Here is a 12253-nt window from a genome sequence, read left to right as displayed (position 1 = left end):
CATTCACCCACTATGACTTTTGCTGGGAACAGTTCTCTCCACTCATTAATCTCAAGGTTAACATAGTGCTGGTTTCCAGGAAACAATGGAGACCCTGATGCAGCCACATCCTCAGAAAACAATCATTCGAATGTTTCTCTGTTGTCTAAAAAGTCAATTAACAAAAGAAAACAACATTAATCAACAAATTCTAGCACTTAGAACCTGCTGTAACTTTGCCTAAATGTTGATTAGCTGTTATTAATTTTGCACAGTAAAGGCCAAGTTATTTTTTATTTTCCTCTGATCATAAAAAATGAGTTTAATCTCTAAATATTAATGAAAATTGTTCATTTATAACTGAAGAACTTTTAGGCTTTGTAGATATTGCTATTGCTGTCACAGATATCAGTTCATCAGGAGCATGTCAGTGAAGTCAAATCACAGACCAATAGAAATCCTCACTAACTAAAAAATCAAACCCGGCTAAAGATCAAGTTTTAGCCAGAGCCTGCTAATTTCCCCCAGTGTGATCTACACAGCTAAGGCGAGAAGGGTAGAGCTGTTACTTCAATTGCACAGTCAATTAATTTGACCATTTATTGTTAAGCCACCCCCTCCTTGTAATAGGCATTTGTTATCTTCTGTTCCTTTTCATTTTACCAAAAATCACAGTACCCCAACTTTCTTTCACCTGCAATCCTGGTGGGGCTGTACAACGAAGAGTCTGCCTTTCCCCATTGACCAGAGCCTAGGTAACCAGATGAGTTCTGCTAGGACTTTGCGTCTTGATCAATGGAAAAACTAATTCTGAATCTCAATTCACTCAAGCAGTGAGGCCCTGCAAAGACAATTGACCTATTTCTGCCACCTAGATGCCCAAAGCTACAGAAATTCCTGCATTTTACAACATTTTTTCTCCAATTTTTCTAGCATTTCTATGAGCTATACAATATCCTTACAGAAAATTACTTTTCTGATAAAGTTAGCTGGAGTTCTGGTGCTTGCAACTAGAAATACACTTCACAACAGAATTTGAGTTTCCATTGTGTGTTGAGGACTGTTTTAGCTCCCAAAGGTAAAAAGGATTGACTGAAGGCAAGCTTACCAAGCTCAGCATCTCACTGGAAAAATAGCTTCAAAGCACATATAAATTGGATAGAAGGACTGGTAAAGCAATAGATCCATGTGGACAAATTAATGTGTATAATATATGTTAAGGATATACATTATAATAAAATATATACTATGGAAGGCCGGCGCTGCGGCTCACTAGGCTAATCCTCCGCCTTGCGACGCCGGCACACCGGGTTCTAGTCCTAGTCGGGGCGCCGGATTCTGTCCCGGTTGCCCCTCTTCCAGGCCAGCTCTCTGCTGTGGCCCGGGAGTGCAGTGGAGGATGGCCCAAGTGCTTGGGCCCTGCACCCCATGGGAGACCAGGAGAAGCACCTGGCTCCTGCCATCAGATCAGCGCGGTGCGCCGGCCGCGGCGGCCATTGGAGGGTGAACCAACGGCAAAGGAAGACATTTCTCTCTGTCTCTCTCTCTCACTGTCCACTCTGCCTGTAAAATACACACACACACACACACACACACTATGGAAAACCCAGAGAATCATATGCTAAGCCAATTACCAGAAAGAATGTAAGTTGAATTAAAGGGTGACTTGGTTTAATAAGATGAAAAGGTTTATTTACCAGATCAAACAAATTACAATTGCCAAATATCACTTCCAATGAGCATTATAGGAGAAATTGACTACAAAAATAAGCAGTTCTTAATGTTGCATTAGATCACTGGGAGCCAAACAATCAGTTTGTCTCTGGCACATGTGATTAGGTCAAGCAATGTGCTTTGGGTTTTGTCCACAAGAGGTGTCCTGGGATGTGTTTCACTGATATGAAATACATGACTTACAAAGGAAAAAAATCTAGACACAAATTCCAAAGGAACAACTTAGCATTTCTCATCAGTGTTCAAAGGTGGGTGGTTCAAGAGTATTTAAATTCAAAATCCATTCCCCAAGTCTGGGAATATTAGTGTAATCCCTATAAATAGCAGGAACTATTTGAAATCTACTTAATAAAAAACCTCAACTTGCACTTTCTTAATATAAAGAAAAATAACTAGCATATTGACAATCATTTTGCAAAAGAATATAAACCATCGACTTTGAGTAGCAATATTTTTCTCTGATGATCTTGCTCTGACGCTCTTGCTCTGACGTCGTTTGAGTTTAACACTCATCTCCTGTTGAATGGACTGAGACCAAAGTCAGCGCTGTTTGCTCTGTCCATATCTGATATTAGCTCATTTTATTGCATGCTAGTCCTAGCAAGAGATCCAGTGCCCTAGTTTTCATCTTAAGACGTTCTGACATTCCTAGCTTGCCTTCCTTTCCCCAGTACTGTGTTTGTCATGGTGTCAAAGCGAAGTTTGAAAACTATGATGAGGGCCATCCTTGTGAGCCAAAACTTAAGCCACTGCCTGCAATGCCAGCATCCCATCTGAGCACCATTTGCGTCCCAGCTTTTCCACTTCCTATCAGCTCCCTGTTGAGGCACCTGGGAAAACAGTGGAAGATGGCCCAAGTGCCATCTTGGAATTGGAAGACATGGATTGGAACACCCAGCTCACTTGTGGGGGACATGGGGTGTGAATGAGAAATCAAACTTTACAACTAAAGTCTCTAGGAGTCAAGAGGTTTCTGCAACATAATTATACTATTGGACAAATAGAGAGTATTAAAATGTCAATGTCACAATCAATACATTTTTTACAGAACATTCAAGAAGCAAAACCAATGTCTTGATTTTGTCTAACAAGTCTTAAATTCATTTGTTTGACATGATGCAAACATTTGTTTGCTCTGCCTATCCTGAGCTTTGAAGAGATCACACTGGTATAAGATTGTCACATTCTATCAGCTCCATGGACCACAGATGAAGGAATTCTAAAATATCATTTTCTTCAAGGTGTGTTTAATTCCACAAGTACTGTCAGGTTATTCACTATGTGTCTAATGAACTCCATGATGTAGCTGTAGGAGTCTTGTTTACAATACTACACCTAGGAAGACCCAAATAAGGACTTCGAAATGTTACTGAATAAGGGCACTAGCAGATAATTGTCGACTTAAATAAGAAGCAAACTTCCCCTGAATAGGAAGTTTCTGTAGGTCACACCACAGACAGGTCTATGTTTCCTTTCTCTGCCAAACACAGCACGGCTGATCATAAGAAGAAGGCACCTGTTCTTTGTGATCTTCATCTGCCTAGGACTAGGCATGGGATAGTAAACTCATTAAGAGGTCTAGATACACACAAGAACTTTGACAAAAAACTTATTTCTAAAAACTGGACATGGCTTCTTAACAATGATATGCTTTATAAACTCAATATCTACCCTAAAAAATAGCGTGCACACACACACACACAAGTAAATTGCTAAAGGAATCAAAAATTAAGCTCTGAAATGAGCAGTTAATATATGGAGGTGGGATTAATGAAGACCCAGATTGAGAAACCAGAGAGGGGTTCAACTAAGACTTGAAGGATAGATAGATTTGAACTCACAGCATTGATGGGCATCACCACATGCTGACATTGAAATTTTCTATTTGCCTACCAAAACATAAATAAAAACTAGGTCTTTATTTTAGAGTAAAGCAATTTCCTATTCCTAAAAAAAAAAAGGGAGGGGAATGAAATATGTCACCCCCTGTTAATGACTCAGAACTTCTTTGTGCATCAGATTCCTGGTCTATGAAATAAAAGACTGGGATTAGATGATCTCTGCATTCCCTAACAGCTTGACAATTCTCTGACAACTCTACGCTATGATCTGTAACCATCTATTTTCTTTAAATTTTCCCTCTACACACACACACACAAGCTTCCATCACAACTGACATGCTATTCATTCTCCTTTGGGCCAAATGAAGAAAGAGGGAATAAAAAGCAACTACCACATTTAAATGAAAGAGTTATCAGTCATTCTTGTATATTGCAGCTGCTTGAGAAGCCATAGGGCAAAGGCATTTATATGGCAGATAAGCTCATTGTGTTGAACAAATTAATGCTGGATTGTGAATTAAATGGCGTGTCTTCGGACAGCTAATTAGCTTTGTGCTGCTCAATTAAGTTTTGAAAGGACACGTTGTGTTTCTTGATGGAACACAGAATATACTTCAAGGCTATTGCTGCTCTGAATAATTTCAATTTCAAACCCAGTGGAAATGAGCAAGAAAGCAGCAAGGGCTTTGTAAGCCCAAACAATTCAGACTGCCCAGAGTTTACATTCCCAATCATTAAATAGCAAAATAACAATTTATTTTTTTAACCACATCTGGAAATCTCTGCACACTAACAAACATGAAATTAAATCTATTTTTCATAGCATCATTTAGATGTAGACAAACATTTTAAAAATAAAGGGAAACACTAAATTAACATTTTAGTCTATAAGATGAAATCACATTCTTCATTCCATTAAGTAAGAAGGAAGTGCTGTTGCAAAGCTTTTAGACTTTGGAATAAGTGAATGTTAAACAGAACTCATTTCAGATTTTACTCTGCTTCTGACCCTAGGAAAATCTTTTAATTCTGTGTTTGCATTTACTTACCTAAAAAAATGGGGTTACAAGTCTTTTCTTGTGGGGTTATTATGAGTCTCTTATTGTCCAACTACAATGACAGACCCAGTTATAACCACTATTTCTTAGTTATCTTTCCCTGTGCAGGTCAGTTGTGAATTGATCTAAGCCCATGTACAGATTTTTTCTTAAATACAGGAAACTTTTTAAAGATGTATTTATTTTCTTGAAAGGCAGAGTTACAGAGAGGGAAAGACAAAGAGTAAGAGATCTTCCAACCACTGGTTAACACCCTAAATGGCTGCAAGCCAGGAGCCAGGAGCTCATTCCAAGTCTCCCACATGTGTGCAGGGCCCAAGTACCTGGGCCATATTCTGCTGCTTTTCCAGGAACATTAGCAGGGAGATGAATAGAAAGTAGAGCAGCTGGCACTTAAACCAGCACCCAAAAGAGCACCCATATGGGATGCTGGCACCGCAGGTGGCAGCTTTACCCACTAGGCCACAGTACCAGCCACAAATACAGGAAATTTTCAATATTTAGGAATAGATCTGCTTATGCAAATACATTGCCACCAGATGTTGTGGTATAATGAAATAATAATAGTAATAGTAATAATAAATTTCAAATAGAATCGAACCATTTATCCAAATACTGGCAGCAAGCACAGATCAGTCTCAATTCCTGTTCCTTTAAGTCTAGGATGTCCCCAATTCTCTAACCCAATCAATCAAAGCCCTAGGATGAAGAACGGAGCTACCAGGTAGAGTTAGCACTGCTCTGCAGGTAACATTTGCTCCTCTTGAGCCAGGAAGAAAGGAGGGTATAGGAACAAGCTGAATCCAAACCTACAACACTGTTGACTGAGTGTGCAAAAGGTTAAGACACATACCACATTACTTCCTCTAGTTCATGAGGAAGTAGAATTAAAAGTTGATTTGGGGAGTGGGGATGAGGCTTTGCAGTTAAGATGCTGATTGAGATACCTGCATCTCAAATTAGAGTGGCTGGGTTCTGTTCTTGGCTCTGCTGCTGATTCCAACTTTGGGTGAATGCAGATTTTAGGAGGCAGCAATGATGGGTCCAGGAACTGGATCCTCCTGCCCGCTTGGGAGACCTGGATTGCATTCCTAGCTCTCTGCTTCAGCCCTCAGCCCTGGATACTTTGCAGGCATGTAAGTGAACCTCCAGAAGGGAGCTCATTCTCTCTTTCATCTCTCAATAAAGAAATAGTTTTCAAAGTTTATTTTGGTGTAAAAAATGATATAGGCGCAAATACTATTGGTTGAACTCTTTAATTAACACTCAGTTATTCTTAGATGTTTAAATTTAACTGAAAAGTGATCCCTGTTACATATAAGAGTGGGATTAAGAGAAGGAGGAGATGTACAGTTTGGGACATGTTCAATCGGACTTGCCCCAAACACTTGCCCCAAACGGTAGAGTTGGAAATGTGCAAGGGGATTCCAACCCAATCCCATCAAGGTGGCATGTACCAATGTCATCTCACTAGTCAAAGTGATCAGTTTCAGTTCATAATTGATCATAATGATAGGATTAAGAGTCAAAGGAATCACACAAGCAAGTCTAGTGTCTGCTAATACCAACTGATAGAATTAAAAAGGAGAGAATGATCCAACATGGGAAGCAGGATACAAAGCAGACTCAGAAAAGCAGATGTCCTAAACAGTACTCTGGCCTCAGAATCAGCCCTTAAGGCATTCGGATCTGGCTGAAGAGCCCATGAGAGTATTTCAGGCATGGAAAGCCAAGACACTCTGGAAAAAAAAAAAAAAAAAAACCCACACCTAAATGAAAGATCTCTGTGAGTGAGATCTCAGTGGAAAGAACGAGCCATCAAACAAGGAGGTATCTTTTCTGAAGGGAGGAGAGAACTTCTATGTTGACTATAACGTTGTCTAAATAAGATCGGAATTGGCAAACTCAAAAGGCTTCCATTGTGATTATCGATGCAATAAACAAGAGTGTCAATTGTTAAATCAACAACAGGAGTCACTGTGCACTTACTCCTCATGTAGGATCTCTGACCTTAATATTTTGTACAATATGAATTAATGCTATAACTAGTACTCAAACAGTATTTTACACTTTGTGTTTCTGTGTGGGTGCAAACTGTTGAAATCTTTACTTAATATATACTAAATTGATCTTCTGTATATAAAGAGAATTGAAAATGAATCTTGATGTGAATGGGATGGGAGAGGGAGCGGGTGCGAGGGAAGTTATGGGGGGAAAAGGCCACTATAATCCATAAGCTATACTTTGGAAATTTGTATTTATTAAATAAAAGTTTAAAAATGATATAGGTACATGGATTTTTAATAATATGCATTTCCATGTTCTTTTTGAAGACCCCTTGTACATACAGTTCTCACCACCTTATCCCTCTCCCCACTAATAAGATTTACAAACACTAAACTAAACATTTACTGCTAATTCTGAACTGTGAAATGTATTTTCCTGGACTTTGTTAAATGTCCACTTTCTTTCTTTTTTAAAGATTTATTTGTTTATTAGAAAAGCAGAGTCACAGAGAGTCAAAGGCAGAAAGAGAGAAAGAGAGAAAGCCTTCCATCTGCTGGTTCACTCCTCAAATGGCCGCAACAGCCAAAGCTGGGCTGATCCGAAGCCAGGAGCCAGGAGCTTGGTCCAGGTGTCCCATGGGGGTTCAGGGGCCCAAGGACTTGGGCCAACTTCCACTTCTTTTCCAGAAGAGAGAGCTGGGTGCTCATCCAAATACTGGCAGCAAGCACAGATCAGTCTCAATTCCTGTTCCTTTAAGTCTAGGATGTCCCCAATTCTCTAACCCAATCAATCAAAGCCCTAGGATGAAGAACGGAGCTCCCAGGTAGAGTTAGTACTGCTCTTCAGGTAACATTTGCTCCTCTTGAGCCAGGAAGAAAGGAGGGTACAGGAACAAGCTGTACAAGCTGTGGGGCTGATTTCCCACAGTAGAGAGCTGGATCGGAAGTGGAGCAGCCAGAACTTGATCCAGCACCCATATAGGATGCCTGCACTGCAGGCAGCAGCTTGACCCATTTCGCCACAGCCCAAACCCTAGATGTCTACTTTCTTCACTGAACTTGAACCCACAAATTCCTATTATCTTTTTATTCTTCCCCAAATTCTCTTACTATCCTTAGACCATCCACTTCTGAGAACAGAACTGAACATTTGCCTTGCTCCACATGCTACATTCTTGTTCCCTTGTTTCTTTTTCTCCTGGCTGATATGGGAGCCTATAAAATACAAAACCTCTGCTATCTTTCAGAAAACCGAACAGTCTCTTTTTCAGACACTCTCCTGCTGGCAGGGAGGAAAGTTCTTCTCTTTATTTCCATCACTGCATAAGTTGGTTTTTGTGCCAGAGCTCCCAGGTGAGAGAGACGTTAGGGGGTTTGCCTGATTCCTGTGCTTACTGAAACACTAATCATTTTTCCAGTGAGCAGTTACTTCTAGAACTCACAAGGCAAATGAGGCTCTCTAGTGAAGGCAAAATGACAATATTTGAAGCACGTGTGGGAGCCAACTCTTGAGAGTGGATTCCTGATAAGATTTCTTTAGATGTTAGCTAACCACATATGCAACACACCATTTGTAGATATAACACAAACTTCAAGTATATGACAGAAAACATGAATAGCATTGTTGAGTAATTCTGATTATACTACACTTTAAGACCACTTTTTAAAGACTTTTAAAATTTGACAGTGACAGAGAGTCGGGGGTTGGGGAAATGCAAGATAGAGAGATCTTCAATGTGCTCATTCACTCCCAAGTGTCCTACATGGGTGGGCAGGGGCCCAAGTACTTGGGCATCTTTTGCTGCCTCCCCAGGCACATTGGCAGGGAGCTGGATTGGAACAAAGCAGCCAGGGTTTGAATCTTGTGCTTTATTATGATATGGGATGTCAATGTCACAAGCAGTGTCTTAACCTGCTACACCACACCAGCCTCAACTTTTAAGTTTTTAAATTCATCTGTTGCATAATATGGCATAGCAAAAAATGGAAGGAGACTATGTGTATTCATACAGCCCAGCTTTAGTAAAAGCAATGCATTTATCCAAAAGAATTTAAAACAAAACAACAACAACAACAAAACACTGGAGTAAGTGTTTAAACTAGCAGTCAAGATGCTAGTTGAGATGCTTATGTCCCCACATGAGGGTGTCCAGGTTCAATAGTTGGCTGCTGCTTCTCTCCTGACCCCAACTTCCTGCTAATGCAGACCATGGGAGGCAGTAAGTAATGGATCAAGCAAGTTCTGAGCTCTCAACTTTAACTCTGTCCAGTCCTGACCATGACAAACATCTGGGGAGTGAACCAGCAGATGGGAGCTCTGTCTCTATCTCTGTCTCTCTGTCACCCAAATAAATAAATAAAAATTTAAAAAACAATGCAAGATATCTGAATCTATTAGCTTTATTTTCACCTCAGTTAAAAAAAAAAAAAACTACAGAGTTCCACATACTGGGAACTACAGCAGGGAGACACAGCTATGTCCTCAGGGATTGCCCATACCAGTGCTCATGGAATCACAGAGAATATCCTCATCCATGCTAGGGTCGTCCTTGTAAAGCCACTAACATGTAATGATCCTGCTGTGACTTAATATTTTATAGGGACTAGCACCTTCCATTTCCTTAAAGACCAGCCAACAGACCAGATAATTTTAAGTTTTGTTATTTTTTAAAATTTATAATTAAAATAAATTTTAAAATCTAAAATTTATCTGGTAGAGATATAAAATATTACCTTTACTGGAGAGTCTTTTTGTGTTTTTCCAGATGATTCTTGCCTTTATATGGAGCTACAAGAGTTGGAATTTCATGGTGGCAGATCAAACAGAGGCTGTGTATTGATTAGCATAAAGAGGAACCTTGATGTGCCCTTCCAATCATATGCCATGATTGGTTACTTTTCCATATAAAAGATTGTTCCTGCTCCCAAAGGATGAGTAATTGTGAGGAATAAAACACTTTTCTTATAAGTCACAAAAATAACCACTTCTGCCCTCATATCATTTCCCTTCCTTCATTCCACTGTAATTTATGAAAACGATTTAAAACTTTGGACTTCGATGAATACTGCAGAATCCGGTCTGCAATTAGTTTGGTATGTTTAAGATTTCTTTCATCAGAGCAAATCATAATTCTTTGGAAGATAAGTTAAACCTTGAAAAAGATATGAATCTGCAAGCTTCCCTTTTTAGAGAAATTGATTTATAAGAGCAAAGATCTTTAGTGTGATTTCCGAGGTAAAAAAAAAATTCTCTGAATTGGGGAAATTGGCACAGGAAACTGCCATCAAATTCAAGTTCTCAATACTTGGAACCAACTTTTATTACTATCTATTTCCAGAGACTATAGTGGGTGCTTCCACATGCATGAGACAATCAGTCTCGGGGGACTATTCTAACCTGCAACAAAATTGAGAATAAAGTATGAGACTATTATGAACCTCAAGTCTACAGGATAATCCTCAAAAAGTTACTTAAGTTGCTTTCTCTCTAGGATTCCTGCTTACACTGCTTCTTGACCAGGATTAGCATGATGCTTGCCATTTAGCAGCACACAACACATGCTTATGGAACTGAGCAAATGCCACCTGAAATCTGAAGCCTGCAGCCTCTAACATCTTTCCAGACCTTGGAATGTTTATTAGAAGGCAGTGCGTGCTCTCCTACAACACCCTGTATTGACAGTTGATGATGTAGATGATTAAGCATTCTTAAACTTGGACTTTGTTGTGTTTTTGTTTGGTTGGTTGTTTAATTGTAGAGCTTTAATAAGTAAAAAGCCCCACAGTTTCCTAATGTCTTTCAAAAAGCAAATGAATTATCAGTTCCATTGGTATTTGGAGAAAATTGAAGGACAAAAAAGAGAAAAAGGGAAGATGAAGGTTGATAACTGTTCTCATCTACATAGATAAAGTATTGCTTTCTCAAATAAAAACTCAATGTTAAGTTACAATAATGAATAGGCAGGGGTAAAAAAGCTGTCCACATTTGCCTTATATGCAATATTGGGCAGTTAGATGCCAGTTGCACTGTTTAGAATGACTTGCCAAAATGTTGAAAAAATGAAAAACTTTGTATTTGTTGTAGATTACCACTTAAATAGAACGTTCAGTACACATGGCCTGGGTGATAGATTTCTCCCACTCCTGTCCCCACCTGCTGTGTAGCATCTTCATGGTTAGACCTCAGCTTCTTATGGCCTTGCCTTTTCTTCCTGTTCTCTGGGCTTTTATATCTTAGAACCTCCCCTTTGTTGATAGAACAATTCATCACAAACATTGCTCCTTGCTGAGTTTTGTAAGATTCATTCCTCTGGGAAATCAAGACACAGTGTGGTCATGCAATGAGGCAATTCAAAACAGCACCACTATTTGGAATCGAATATGTTGGCATGATTTCTGTAATCCAAAACCATGATAACACATTTCTATGCCTCAACCCAGGACTGGTCTCTGTTATCTTTCTCAGGATCATGTGGTAATTAACCATTTGTTGGAATCCTGTGCCATTTATTCTTCTTTTTCCTGGTCATCTATGCTACTGTGTCTTCTTCCTGAGAATCAGAATCAAATCAGTACTTTGTCAATATCATTCCAACTTTCCCATATCCTGAGGAAGACCTTGTTCCGGGAGAAGATAACTTGTCCTCTTTGTTTGTATGGTAGAATTTAATTCCGCTTCCATTTCTTTCTCAAATTCATCTTCGTTAGGTGGTTCACTTTCTCCAGTAAGACATTCTCGGGTGAGTTTTCAGTTTGGGTCTGGAGTTCCACGTAAAAGCACATCCGCTTCATCTTCAGAACTGACCAAAGCAGCTCCTCTTTGCTAGGCTCCTCAATCACATCAGGGTCATAGTCATCCGACAGCTGGTTCGTGGTGGCTTGGATGGACCTGCCCAGGCCATACACACAATGTAGCATCTCTATTTACTCCACTGGTGCCTCCCCTAACTTGGACTTTACATTGGTAGTAATCCTGTAAAATAAATCACATGTCAGTAATAAGCAAAGGATGTCATTCAAAAATTACAAAGGATATCAAAATCTATTTTGATGAATGATTCTTGATACCAGAGCTATAATCCCAGGTTACATGTTTGAACTGCATCTTTAATGAATTTTTTTGTTTTGAGGATGACTCTATCTTAAAGCATTTAATAACATTTGGCAAGAAAAAGGCCAAATCCTCCTGTAGTAGATGAATTTCACTCTGTCTTATCATATTGGCCTCCACTGTCACATCCATAAACCAAACAAAGAGAAATACACAGCTTGGTAGACAAAGAATCACCAACCAGTCCCTGACAAAGTCTCACTGGTGGTGGGAATTTTCTTGATTTGTAGATAAAGTTGAATAACTTCTAAACTAGATAACAAGTTTTATAGAAAAAGATTCTCTTCTACTCAGAATTTAAAGCTATTTCAATAAAAGAAATTTAGGAAATCTGGTGTTAACTGGGAACTCTGATATAATATAAAGGTTTAAAGTTAGAAAATAGAATTTCCACTCACCTGGAGCAGAAAAGCAGACACAGAAAGGTGAATTATCTTATAAGTTCTTCTAAAGCCCCTGTCAGGACAATGCCTTTGAGAAGACTTTTCTGGTCCGATCTTGGAAAGGTTTTCCATTATTTCTCAC

General features: G+C 39.3%; 1 pseudogene; it reads right to left on the bottom strand.

Moving 5' to 3' along the window:
• Positions 1-10482: 10482 nt before the first annotated feature.
• On the bottom strand, positions 10483-11658 carry LOC127491786 (E2F-associated phosphoprotein-like; annotated as a pseudogene).
• Positions 11659-12253: the final 595 nt, after the last annotated feature.

This window comes from Oryctolagus cuniculus, chromosome 3, assembly GCF_964237555.1.
Source record: "Oryctolagus cuniculus chromosome 3, mOryCun1.1, whole genome shotgun sequence".
NCBI classification, from domain to species: Eukaryota; Metazoa; Chordata; class Mammalia; order Lagomorpha; family Leporidae; genus Oryctolagus; species Oryctolagus cuniculus.
Note: the sequence above shows the minus strand (reverse complement) of the source record. Positions and strands in the feature narration are given on the sequence as shown.